The sequence below is a fragment of the Papilio machaon genome, chromosome 5 (genome assembly GCF_912999745.1).
Source record: "Papilio machaon chromosome 5, ilPapMach1.1, whole genome shotgun sequence".
NCBI lineage: Eukaryota > Metazoa > Arthropoda > Insecta > Lepidoptera > Papilionidae > Papilio > Papilio machaon.
The window spans coordinates 1,433,044-1,447,190 of NC_059990.1; the positions used below are offsets into that span (position 1 = coordinate 1,433,044).

General features: G+C 31.7%; 1 protein-coding gene across 1 annotated transcript in view; it reads left to right on the forward strand.

The window, feature by feature from the left end:
- The first annotated feature begins 8,412 nt into the window (after positions 1-8,412).
- The window catches only part of LOC106715650 (SH3 and multiple ankyrin repeat domains protein 3), a 124,997-nt gene continuing 119,262 nt past the window's right edge, over positions 8,413-14,147 (forward strand). Inside the window, exon 1 of the mRNA XM_045677975.1 lies at positions 8,413-8,591. The gene's annotated coding sequence lies outside the window, so the exon portion shown is untranslated. The remainder of the gene's footprint in view (positions 8,592-14,147) is intronic.

Here is a 14,147-nt window from a genome sequence, read left to right on the forward strand (position 1 = left end):
ATATAACTTTTTTATTTTTGCATTTAATATGAATCTTACTAATGTTATAAATGAAAAAGTATGGATGGATGGATGTTTTTTACGAGGTGTCATCACAATGGCCGTATGGATCTGGATTAAATTTGGTATAAATGTGCAATATTGTCTGGAAGAAGACAAAAGGTACTAAACAAGTTTTATTTTAATGGTGCGCGAGAGAAGTCTGAATAAAAACTAAAAGTGTACTCCATACTCTTGACATCGAGTGTATTATGTATGTTCTATGTGCTAACGCTATCATAATTGTCGAGAGAGCGTTTTACTCCATCTCTTTGGGATGGTATTAGAAGCCAGTAAGAAGGAAGCTCAGGAAAATTTAAGGTTAATTTCCCAGAGGTTGTTTTTAAGATATGATTTAATTTGGGGAGTTTATAAATCGGGACTTATTAAATTAATATAAGCTGGTGTACTATAAAGTTATAACAACATTTTTATAAGAATCTTTATCAATATTAAAGTTTTAAATAACTCGTCAAAATTGACAATATTTTATTGGTAGTTTTCTAAGCGGATTGTCAGACCGTTTTTACTGCATTTTCAATTAAACTATTTTAATCTAGTTTTAAACATCTCACTCCATCTATCTACAGTAAGAATTACAAAATAAACTATGAGAATTTCAGGTAAAGTAAGTTGATTTTCATTTTGAAAGTGCCATACACCAATACGCTTGCTCTTACTGATGACCAATTATTTTTTCAGGAGTTGTTTACATTGATGTAGTTAACTGTCACCATCTATTATCGAAAAGTGAAACCAATTTCAATATACGCTTAATTAAAAAACAAACATCATTAGTTATTTTGCCTTATTAATGTAAAAAAAGCATAAAGCAAACATATATAAAATTGAATAAAATCTTCAAAAAGACCTAGAGCCTGGGATTAGTGAGAAATTTCTTTTAAAAACAATAAACATTTAATTTGTGGTATAATGAAAAACTGGTAAAGACGGAGGAGATGAAACGTAGTGGGTTTGGAGGAGGGGGTTTGACAAAGAGAGCGGAAGTAAATCTCATTTAAATGCGCCCTCAAAAGTTGCGCGTAATCTCGAATCTTAATAAGAGCGGGCTCGTATTTCAAAGCCCTTACATTCTCTTATCTGAATACATTAGCTACGTAGTTAAATTATATTCAAGAAATGAAAAGAAGTTCTAACAAAACCCATACACAATTACAATTATTAAAAATCCTCATTTTATGTTTAAGGAAATTAAAAGCGATAATATAAGTTTTAAAATTATTCAATCTTCATGAGGTTGTCGAAGTTAAACATTTCATCCGAAAAAAGTATAAAACATATTGAGTTTATAAAATCCATATTACCTAAACACGGCCGATTTGACTAAAATTAGATTTTACAAAAAATCAACGAACTTGATAAACTGCCCCATTGAATCACGAATCAAGTCACGACTTTTTGTGTTACCAAAAATATGTTTAACGCGCCAACATAACCTTTGTGAGTTTAATCTTTAATTTTCCCCTCCCCCAACCCCTAATGAAGGGTCTCATCTCTTTGTGAAATATTCGATTTTATAAAAAGGTTCTATATATAGCATAATATACCATATTTTCAGGCTTTGGCGTATATTGTACACAATTAGTTTATGTACTTTTTAGGTAGACTGCGATTTTTTTTAAATCAAATTCTAGTAAATAATACCTATATATCGTTCCATCTGGCTAGTCAAAACAAATGAAGGTCTTTGCAAGAGCATTTAATCTGCCAATGTTAGATGCTTTCACGATTGCTGTATGACGAAGTTAATCGGCTTAAAGAATGGTTCAAGTTACAAGATATTAGTCTGTACTTTTAATTTACTTAATTTTAAAATATGTATAATTTTTACTACGACTTCTTTTAGTTGTATTGTGAAGTTATGAAGGAAGACATTAGTAAATTTGGTTCTCTTTTTAAACATACTTTCATACTTTCACTAATGATATAAAATTAAGAATAGAAGTTAAATGTTAAAAGGTATTATTTAATAAACATCGTTGGCAAATTTCCAAGTGGAGCAAACTTAAGTAAGCCGTCTCAACTTATAGTTAGAAGTTAGACGCTTGACATAGGCTCGTTAAGTAAATTTATGCGATGGACGCTTCAAGCCGAAGTGCAAATGTAATTTACAAACTACGTCTTAACTGTGTAAATTTGTCGGAACTTAAACTGAAGGATTTATAGAGCGAAATCAGTATGTTCGTAAAACTTATATTAAATGTGTAAAAATACGCAAATGACGTTTTGCTCTAAAGTTTTGTCAGGCGTTGCATGAATAGCGCGATATAATTGTTCGCAACGAGATTGGAGAGAAATGAAAAAGTTCTGAAGGCTAATATCGAAATAATAAATCTAGCAAATCGTCTGGTTATAATAGTTTTTAAGTATGTAGTTTTATACCGACAGTTTTGTCCAAAAAAAACACGTAAAAGTGCGTAGTACAAATATGATAATAAAAAACAATATCTCATGTGCAGTTTGATTGCTTTCACTTATCAGCGGTGTATGTTGTGAAGCTGATAGGTCGATGTGCAGACGCCTCAGGCGTTGCTAGGCAACCGCATCCAATCGATACTGCCCTACAGGGGTGAGGTGCAAAAATCGAACACTGCCAGTGTTATGTATGAAAGCCTATATTTGTCAATGCGTTAAAAGATGTTTTGTTGATATTAAATTCTTTATCGATAGGTGAACCTTACTTTTTCTCATATTAACATCTTTTGAAGGATTGACAGATTTTGGTTTGTAGAACACAAATCGTACTAATTATATAAATTAATCATATTTCCCGTAAAGATTCCGTTTTACCTTCTTTTTTACTTGAAATACTGTTTGATTACTTGAAGCAAAACAATTTCGTTTAATTAATCTCTTAATTTATTGTCTTACAATTGCTAATTAGAAAAATAAAAATATAGAAAGGTAACATTATTTAAAAAAAATCTGTATATCGTTTATTCTTTAAAAAACTAAACAAAGACGTGTTAAGAATTAATTCAATACTTTTTTTTTAATTTATTAAGGCATTGGATATCGGTGTTCTTTAGCCTATTCAATACCCTTATATTTAGTGTTGCCCTTCCCCTTCTAGAAACGGTGTTCGGTAAACCAATTCTGATTTTTTTGAGTTCGTAAAGGTTTTTCTTGTCGGTGTAAATCAAGATTTTTATTATAAAGGGATCGGTTGATCGAAAAGTAATGACAATGGCAGGTTTAAAACAAACTTTGTGTAATGTTAATAATAAACGATACTTGTCTTTTATACTTATGTGAAAATATTTTTATTTAAATTTGTACCGTTGTACTGTTCCTTTGTTGCGAAGAAAATTTCATTTAAACTTAAAAAAGTGAGCGCATGACTAATACGTTAAGATCATTTTATTTTCTTTTTTCTCTCGTTTATTTCTTCAATTAGATGTATACCTATCTATCTAGAGAAATATAAATTTCAATATTAAATAATATTGTCTATGTTTAGAGATATTTTGCTTTTCTAAGTTCCTAGTAATGCAATAAGTTAGGCGCTTTTGTTTTAAAAGCTTTCAACTTAAAACATGAAATATGAATAATGGAAAATTCAAGAAATATACACTAGCGAGTGCTCGTCTTACTAAATGTAAGTGAAAGAGTAAACAAAAGACTGTTCCTTGGTATCAGAGCTTGGCATCACTTGCACAGAAATTGCACATTGAACATGAACTTGTTACAAAATTATTTCGTTATTGGACCTTGCGTTAATTTTACTAATACTTACTACATAATTACTATGATCATGCTTTTGATCTTTTGATATTATTGCTAATGATCTTTATGTATCTTTATGTCTTTGGTTAATTATATAATCGGTTTTATATACGGAGAAACAGTAGCAATATAGTCCAATTACTACCTAAGTTCCATGAATAAAGTATATAACATTTCCAATGGCTTAAGCAGCTTTTATAAAAAAAAACTGTGAAACATACACACACCGCTACGACGTAGGGTCCTTCAAGAAGCTAGCGTATCACCAACTCAAAGGCCGGAAACGCATCTGCGATTCCTCTGGTATTGCAGTTGTCCATAGGCGTCGATGAACACCTTGGTGTTCCCGCTGCTCCTTTGCCCCCTTCTCTTATAAAAAAAAACATAGGTCACAATATTAACAATTAGCAACTCAGAACGCCGTACGCTATAATTTTAATAAACAGCAAATTTTTTTATAGAAAATCTTTCTATAATCTAGTGAAAACTGCAACTATAAGTACAAATAGTGTATGTGATTGATATTTCTTTGTGATAAGTTAAGGAATGTGTGAAGCCGGCGCTTATCAGCGGAAGGTGGGCATCAGAGAGTCGTAGAGGGCGCTGTTAGTAGCAATTTCCGCGAGCACGTGCCGCGGACGATTGGGGGAAATGGTCGTCATTTCCTACAGCTTCACTACTAGACACTTATAACTAATAGCTAATTTCTCTCACTTATACAGTTACCAGTTGTTAATTTCTTCTTAATTAATTTTATATTCAACTAGCTTTTAAGCGCGACTCCGTCCGCGCGGAATAAAAAAATGAAAATGGGGTAAAAATTATCCTATGTCCTATTCCTGGTTCTAAGCTACCTGCCCACCAATTTTCAGTCAAATCGATTCAGCCGTTCTTGAGTTATAAATGGTGTAACTAACACAACTTTCTTTTATATATATAGATATAGATTAATGTTATATTCAATATGCATATAAGTTAATGTTTCAGCAATAATAGAGTCACCGAACAATATTAGGATACTGATGAAAATGTCAATATTTATCGTGTGTCGGTTAGAAAATAAATAAACATGATATTTTACTTAAGCTCCTCTCCCCCTGGTCTTGTTACATGATTTTTTCGGGACCCATCCGAACATTTTTAATGTATGACCCCTAAGCAGACTTTCTCGCTTATAGAGGTCATCGGTCGGGACCGGATAATGACTCTCGCTTATAGAGGCTGTTTCTTATCTAGTTCTCGCTTATTCTGGTTCGAATGTATTGATATTTATTTTATAAATACCCAATCTAGTTTGTTGTTAAAGTAAATTTTTTTTAGTAAAAAATAAATTAATATGCACCCATTGATAAATTCAGCCAGTACTTTTAATATTAATCATAGAGTTCACATTTTGAAACATAATTTCTTAAATTAAATTTCTTCTCTGCGGTGTAAAAGTATTTATGAGTCAATAAAATGCAAAACTCGCGCCACAAACTAGTCGAATGAAAACTATGAAAATCTCAAAAACTAAATTAACTTAAAACAACACTCCTTAACGAACAAAAGCGGTTACTAATTATCAAACCTAGACTCAAACTCCTCGAAATGTATTTTTAATCTTACTAATTTTATAAATGCAAAAGTTTAGATGGATGTATAGATGTTTGTTTGAATTTATCTCCGGAACAGCTCAACGGATCTTGATGAAATTTGGTACATATGTAAAACATAGTCTAGAAGAACATATAGGCTACTTATTACGTTTTTTTAAAATCCCACTGGTCGGAATCGCGGTCGAGAGCTAGTATTGTACTAAAGGCAACGTATCAACTTCCACACTGGTTTTATAATTCCAATATAGTAGTTCTTTTTTTCATGTAAAAGATTAAAAACTGTCCCGTATTCGTGACAAGAATTTACGAGCCGTTTGCCAAGTTGGAAGTGTGCCAAAAAATCTTCTATATTACGTTTCTTCTTTGAACCTGTGCAGCTTTTTTGCCTTTTTTACAAAGTGACAGGAATTTTTATTCTAGTTTTCATATTGTTATTAATTTTTTTATTTTACTAAGTATTTAACCAAACTATTTATTCAATTTTAGAAATAAAGTTAAGATTAACTAGGAAATTACGTTATATAAAAATAGTTCGTCAGATACTAACTTAATTGTAAGAGCAAAATGAAAAAGTTTATGAGGTAATAAAATAGACAGCGCGTTGTGAGAAAGAACTAATGAAAACTGTTTTCAATTACAAAATTGTGTTTGAAAGAGTTATTCATTATTTCAATTAGAACTTTAATAAAGGGTTTTAAAACGAGTCTTTGAAATTCAATAACGGGTTTTAAAACGAGTCCTTGAAATTTAATCCTTCGATATTTAATCTTAAATTAACTACCACGAAGTTTTGTGTGAAAAAAGTGTTCGAAATTCATTCAAATTTTAATCTTGGCTTTAGAATCTCTGCCTATATTATTATTTTTTTAATTCTCTATGTGAACAGTTGGCTTATTCGTATTTGTTCAACAATAGTGTAGATAGCAATGCTTTACGAGTGTAATGCGGTATAAAGACTTTTCAATTGTGAGAAAAGGCTTGCATTCAATAATTCATGTGTTTGGGCTCTAAGACGCAAAGGAGTTACCGGCTTTGGGCGAGATGGCGACTAACGATTGTAAAATGCATAGTAAGTTTTCCTTTGTGTTTGTGTCACTGATGAATCTATTTTAAATGTCTTTATTTATTTTAACATTTTTTTTTAATTAATAAGTTAAATTATAACTTTACCTAATTAACTCTATGGAAACTATGCGAACAAATTGACATGACATCACATTGAACTTACTTTTTTTACATTTTATTTTGTCTATAATCGAAGTAAAAAGGAAGATTCATTGTTGTATTGTAGTGCTACTTGTATAAAAGAATATAAAATTCCTTTTAAAGATAATAAATAGCAGATAAACATTTTATCGTCAATTTATTTGGCCTCAACCGCGACTCCAACCTTTATAACGAGAAGCGGTTTAATAGTACAATTGAACAAAATAAATATTGTTCGTTGCAGCGGAATAGGAGAGACTTTTGTCCTTTTCTATATAATGCTGCCGAGTATTGTTGACAATGAAAGAAATGGACATCACCTTCTGTGCAGGGTTGTTACAAACTATATTAAAAGAAATTATTAAATTTTAAATATACAAAAACAATGGTTGCCGGATAGAAAAGATGCCGCATTCTCTCAGTATACTCACACTAGATAGGTTTATTCTAGTACTAATTAAAAATATATGAAAGTATGCCTGTTTTCTTAAAGAAAATAAGTTAAAATAAAGCTCCTTAGATGATCTTAAGCTTCGTTTGTATCCAGATTTAGGCATTTTTTTTTTATTATACTTGATGATAAAATCGTTCTCTGGACAACCCTATTGAAATAGTTGTTGCTCGTAATATGATACAGGTTGCTTGCATCAGATTAAGATCTTAGGAGCTGAGTTGAATCTTTATCATCCTGATTTCTCTTTATATTACCATTGTTAAATATATGATTGTAAATATTTATGATCGTAGAAAATAGTTTATTTTAACCATCACGGTTACGAAGACCTTTATGTATACATATAAAAAAAATGGCGTGTCTGTAAAAACATGAGGTCAATTTTTAAAAATTTGGTCTGTTTGTCCGCAAGGCCGCGTTTATTTATCTCGAGTTAATCTTCTGAACGATTGGATCGATTTTAACTTGGAGGTAGATAGTTGGCTGATGCACTCGGGCATATTATAGATTAATTCTTAAATTATGCACTAACAAGTGGACGGCGACCGCTAGTATTACGTGTAAAGTCTGCGTAGAAGAAAAAAAAAGGAAAGGGGGGGTTAAATGAGTTTTACCTTGAGATTGGTGTATTATGTCCTGGCTTCCCTTTTGACAGAGAGGAGCTTTCGCAAACGTAATTTATTTCCACGGCTTTATGTTCAGGCGATTTGCTAGCTTAATAAATTTTAAAATAACTTCAACACTTTTACAATTCTTATTAAGTAGAATTGTGAAGGAATTCAGAAGGTACAGAATCATTTCATTATTTTCATAATTCTTTCTTGTTGTCGATTATTTAAGATTTAATGATTAGTGTCAAAGTTTTAGTCACAATTAATATTCTAACGATATGGGTAAAAATATTTTAAGATGCGTTACGAAAGCGTGTGAAAAAATATTGAAAAATACGAATATTTTATCTGAGGTTCATGAATCAAAATAAATAATTTCCTCTCCGTTAGATGTCGCTATTTCCACCCCTACAGTTCAATTAAAATTCACGTCATCCCAAAACTAATCATATCCAGGTTGTTTGCATCATTCAAGACGCCCCCGACTTTGCATTCGCTGATTTCAATTATAAGCGACGATAACCGAATATGTGCGCGTTTCGCACCCTTCGCCGTATTGCAAAAACTAACGCCGTTTTTGCCTCTGCGGCAATTCTTAAGTGTTACAAATTTAAACTTTAAAACAATGGGGTAAAGGTAAAATTGCTTTGTCGTGTTCGTATCGGGGATGCTGCGTCTCAGTATGTATTATAAATTGGTTTAGAGCGGCGCGGGGGAGCAGCGGCTCTCGCTCGATACGGCTAGTAGCGACTCTGACCCCCGAGCGTTCGCCGGCCTAGTGACGTGCCGGATCCCAATCGCCTATTGAACGAACTATCGATGTTTAGTGTTGTACTCGAGTGTCCAACATCTGTGTTTTTGTGCTTTTCTGTATCTTTATCTAGTGTTTTTGGATTATTTGTGGGACTTGCACGGGAGGTGGTTCTCTTGGAGAAGGTGAGTAGTGAGTTCTTTTTACTTAATTAACTGTTTAAAATATGTTCATTTGGAAAATTACAGACCTAAATAGTGATTTGTCCTTTCTTTACAATTTACAATAAAATAAATTCATTTTTATTCAATTTCCTCTTTTACTATTAAAATTAAGGTAAGTAAATGTAAAGAAAATTCAAAACAAACGCTAAATTTTCATTGGAATTTTCATCTAACTAAAATTTTGTCGTCTATAAATGATTTATAAAATCGTAGGTCTTTTCTTTTTCTTTCATAATTTACTGCTATTCAGACACATGTATCTTTTCCTGCCGTCATATGTTTTCAAATTCAAGAATTGCTTTTCAAGTTTAAAGCTTAAAAATGTTTGAACTTTTTTATCCCGAACATTTTCATTAAGTACGTTTTATTAAAAATAATTTTCGTTGAAAACATACTGTAAAAAAAAAGTTAATTGATTCCTCATTCTACGCTACTGTAATTTTTAATATCTTCACCCGACTGAGTTAGTCACTGCATATTTTTCCACACTTTATCGTGAGATGTCTGAGCTAGATTTCACGCTCGATTGGAAGTGCGACGAAGTATGTAAATTGTATTGATAAGCTTAAACTGCTTTAATAATGATGGTTAGTTTTTTTATCAAGTTACTTTAAAGGACAAACAAGATCGACAGTAATTTTATATATTTCTCCGAGGAACGACTTAAGGTTTTTAAAAAAGCGAGCGTATCAATTTCTCAAAGGCCAGCAATGCACCTGCATTTCCAATGATAGATGACACTGGTCGGATATAATCACTTCGGTGTACTCTCTGGTCGCTTGTCCCCTTCTCTTATAAAAAAAATCAATAAGCATTCTAAAATACGGAAGGTCACAATAGTATAAACACACAGACATACACAAATATTATATATTATTATATACAAGCCAAATTAAATATACAAACGATAGAGAAAGAATATAAAGGAAGCGTCACTATCACTTAGAACCTAACGTATTAGATAGAACGCTGAATTAAAAAAATCTACGATGGGTAATTAGTCTAAGGTAAATATGTTTCAGACTTTCCATGGCTTCATTAATACCAATCTTCCTTGAGACGCTGATCAAAGATGGCCGCGAAAAGCTTCCCTTTATCATCAAATTGATTCTTCGACCCTTTATGTACAAATTAATTGTCAAGCCAGCTGAGCGGGGATGTAATATTAACAATGCGCCGAGCCTTTGTCACTAAAGATTCCCTTGAAATGTCAAATACTGTTACGTAACATTTTTAAAATAGAATAAACGGTAATCTTTTTTTTACATTTTGATTAATGTTGAATTTTTGCAATATTAAAATTGTAGATACTAACCATACTTGGACTACGGGAAAGCGCTATTTATTCAGTAGATGGAGATTTTTCTAATTTGGTAACCAATTGTTCACGATTTTAAAAACAAAAATATTATGCAATAATCCAAAGGAAATGCCAAAACTTTGTTATTTTTAGTCATGGATATTTATAATTAATTCTTTGGAATTATTTAAATTTATTTATTAATACCAAGTATATTTCGTAGTCAGGTTTTTGTCGCGAAATTATTACTTATAAGAAATATAAAATGATTATTTTTAAAACGAATTTTATGAAGGATTAATTGGTAGTTCGTTAGTTGGAACTGGGCCGATATTGACCACTCAATTTTGTTGAACATTGCTGGATTTTTTTTTATTATTTTTAGTTTTTAATTTCATCGACGTTCCAGTGGCCGATATTTTAACATTTCAATTTTATTTCCTTTAAATTTTTATTATTTTAAAGTATTGAGAGCGTCGTTAGCTTCTAATTAATTTACAAGAAATGATAAAGACTTTAATGTTTTGACTTTATTAAGCCAAAATTGTAGATTCTAGAATTCATTAACATTACTACACGGTTGTCAGTTTTTTGTTTGGTAATATCGCAATGTTCAACAATGTGCCATTTTTCCAACAGAATTGGGAGAAGAACGATATATCTTGTGTCAACCCTAGGTGTCCTCGCAATTTGCTGAAACGCTCCTGGCGCTTTTGCCAACTGTGGGAGACTTTGACCCCCGCATGTTTCGTCTCAGGCTATTTTACTGGTATACAGTCGAGGAAAATTATTTCCTACCCATTACGATGAATATTATTTGAAGCTCATTCAGTAGTCAAAATATTGTCGTAGTGATCTACGTTTTAAATAAAAAGCACTTATGGTGACAGTTTTCTTTACGATATTCGATGCGTAGAGGGAAGGAAATTTAAATCTTTGACTGTCTATTCCTATTTGGTGGTGAATGTGTCTTATCGCTTGAAAGCCTTACTTTGTCGCTTAGAACGGGTTCAATAGATGGTCATAATAAATAAAGCCTACAACGTAGAAGATTTGCTAAGTACTTCTGTGGCGCTACTAAGGATATGATAAACCAAGATACTGGTGCAAACATGTTAGAGTGGTGTGTACCATTAATTTTATATCGCTTTGAATAATGAACTGGTTAAACATACACATTACGTGCACCTAATAGTTTGCTATGATAATCTTATTGATTTACTATTTCAAAATGCATGCAAAAAATTGCATGGATTTGCAATTTTTCGTCTATTTTATAATATAGATACTTTTTTAAATGTTTAATGCACAATATTAATATTACTGGCGATACAAAAAAGGAAAATTATTATTTTAAAAATTAAAATGTTTTCTATTACATTTCAGTTTTTTCTTTTTTTTTTCTGGTAATTGTACGACAAGAATAATGTTTATTTTAATCGTGAATGTATCGTATAAAATTTCTTCAACTGAAATATAAAAAAGAACCGAGTACAATATGGCTACAGATTGTATTCTTGGTTAAATTCGTTTTGCGATCGTATTGGAGAGTGACCTTGTGGGGCAAGGGATAAATACCTTCCCCGGATAGCTCTATAGAGTCGCAGTGTCTGCAGGGTTGGCAATACGAAATATTATCTCTATCATAATTATATTCTTCTGGTACTTTAAATACACTTAATTGCTGATTTAAGGATATTGTTAAATATTTTGTAATACCCTATGTTATTTTAGTTTTTTTTTAATTGTATTAATTTCATTTTAATCTATATATATAAAAGAAAATCGTGTTAGTTACACTACATATTTACAACTCAAGAACGGCTGAATCGATTTGGCTGAAAATTGGTGGGCAGGTAGCTTAGAACCAGGAAACGGACATAGGATAATTTTTACCCCGTTTTCTATTTTTTTTATTCCGCGCGGACGGAGTCGCGGGTAAAAGCTAGTAAAATATAAAATTCATATTATATGGCCTCGGAGAAATTCAAATTAGAATCAATTTTATAGTGTTTTAAGTTTTTATTATATCACCTAGAATTGTTATAAGATTTGTTTTTCTAACAAGAGCTTTATTAAATATATAACTAGCTGTCACCCGTGACTCTGTATGCGCGGAATAAAAAAAACTTTATAAGTAACCTATGTGTTCTTCCAGACTGTAGAACATAGTCTGGAAGAACACATAGGTCATCTCTTATCTGTGTCAAATTTAATCAAGATCCGTTGAGCCGTTCCGGAGATACCTTCAAACAAACATCCATCCATCCATCTAAAGTCTAAACATTCACGTTTATAATATTTGTAAGATATATTTTTCCACTACAAAGAGATAAATACAAGATAGGTAGTAGATCTAGATAGAACTAGATATTGTAGAGTTTGATGCTTCATATCAACCTCTATGATGATTACGAGAGTAGATGTCGCTCTCTTCTGTAGTTGGTCTGATTGACGTAGTTGTTATTAACTCAGCTCCCAATAAAGAAATACTTAAAAAAACTAGGCAGTTTTCCTTCTGTGGCTTCTTCAAAGTATAGTACATAGATCAATGACCTCCGCAATATTAATAAAAATGTCAATTTAAGAAAGATTTGTAAAAGTCATGTAGAATGAATAATTGAGTATCAACCCTTGTGTAAGCAAGTTATTTAATCTATTTTCCTGAAGAATAATAGAACTGAAAGGAGGTTTGGGAAAAAGGAAAAAAATTAAATACTCCTTATTTAATTAGAAATCTTGCTTCATTTTATTTTGTGAGTCGACAACCATAGGGACGGGGTTAACGTCCAGTCAGACAGGGGTGGCGAGGCGCATGCGTGTTCGCTGTTTTGATACGTCTCTATTCAAATGCGAGAACCGAATGTGCGCAGTTTTTGGCAACAGTTTCTCTGTAATATCAACTATACGTATTGAATGTGTAATGTTATATAACTTTTTCCTACCATTGTTAAAGACGTTATGTAATATAGATCAAAAATGTATTACGAATAAATCGAAAATTTTTTGGCTATTCGGAAACATAAAATAAATAAAACTAGTACTTTTACTCCTTATCACTTTCTTCAATTAAACTCATAAATATGTATATAAGCGTATGAAATATAATTCGTTTTAAATTACCAAACATTCAACGCTTTATGAAAACTGCGTAATTATTTAATAAAATCATTTTCTTGTCATTAAAATAATAGCGGAAAATGCGTCAGAAATAGGCTGTTATTGAGTTGACAGCACCATGTCATTACAGTTAATGGACGGCGCGGGACGACGATGACACGACTTGGAAACGACGACGACACGACTCAATTATGATACGATTCGGGGGATGACTTATACAAAATGACACAACGTTACTATGTACGCATAACTATAGAAGGTTTCTTTTTTATACTAAGTTCACATTAAGTGGTCATCTTAATTAACACTTATCCTCTCTGTGTATGGCTGTAAGTTTCTATGTTATATCACAATATTAAAATGGGATGTTAACGCAGTCAAATTATTTGTATTCCATCCTTTGCGTGTGGCCGAGAAGCTAATAAGGCTGTCATTAGATAATTCCAAAAAGGGTTCGGTTTAGATCCTCCTTTTGTTTTCTTTGTATCCCTAACATGTATAATATAAACTAAATATACTTATTCGAATATTATAAACATATGAGAAATAATATTATCTTTTTAATCCATTTGGATGCCTCCTTAGTAATTTTAATTAATTTGCTATTTTGAGCAGTGATCCGTTTTTTTTGGGGGTCATGACTTTTTGCAAAAATTAAAGTAAGTTTAGGTTTTTTAAATATGTTACATAAAATCTAACCGTGTTTTTTTATATAATAGCAACATCTTTTCATTCTCCATACGGATAAGGATGGATGGATAAGGTACCTAGTGGTCTATTCACCTAATATGAGATCCAATGGATAAGGTATTGTCTACAAGTAAACATTTCTGTTCCTGTATGTTATTTACTAAGAACGAATTTTTTCTAACAAAAAGCTCACTTCAAAATAAATGTTTAAACTCGTATCGTACCTTTGAAATGTTCGAAATCAATTCTCGGTAGTAATTTTTTGTTTAGCAAAATCTCTCTCGATTTCGTGGAGGCATTAAATCTTGGGGAATTATCCGAGAGAGGGCGTTGAGGACTTAGTTATAAATGGTCCGTCAATGTTTCTCGCTAAACCCCTCAATAGTGGCGAGTTAATATATTATAAT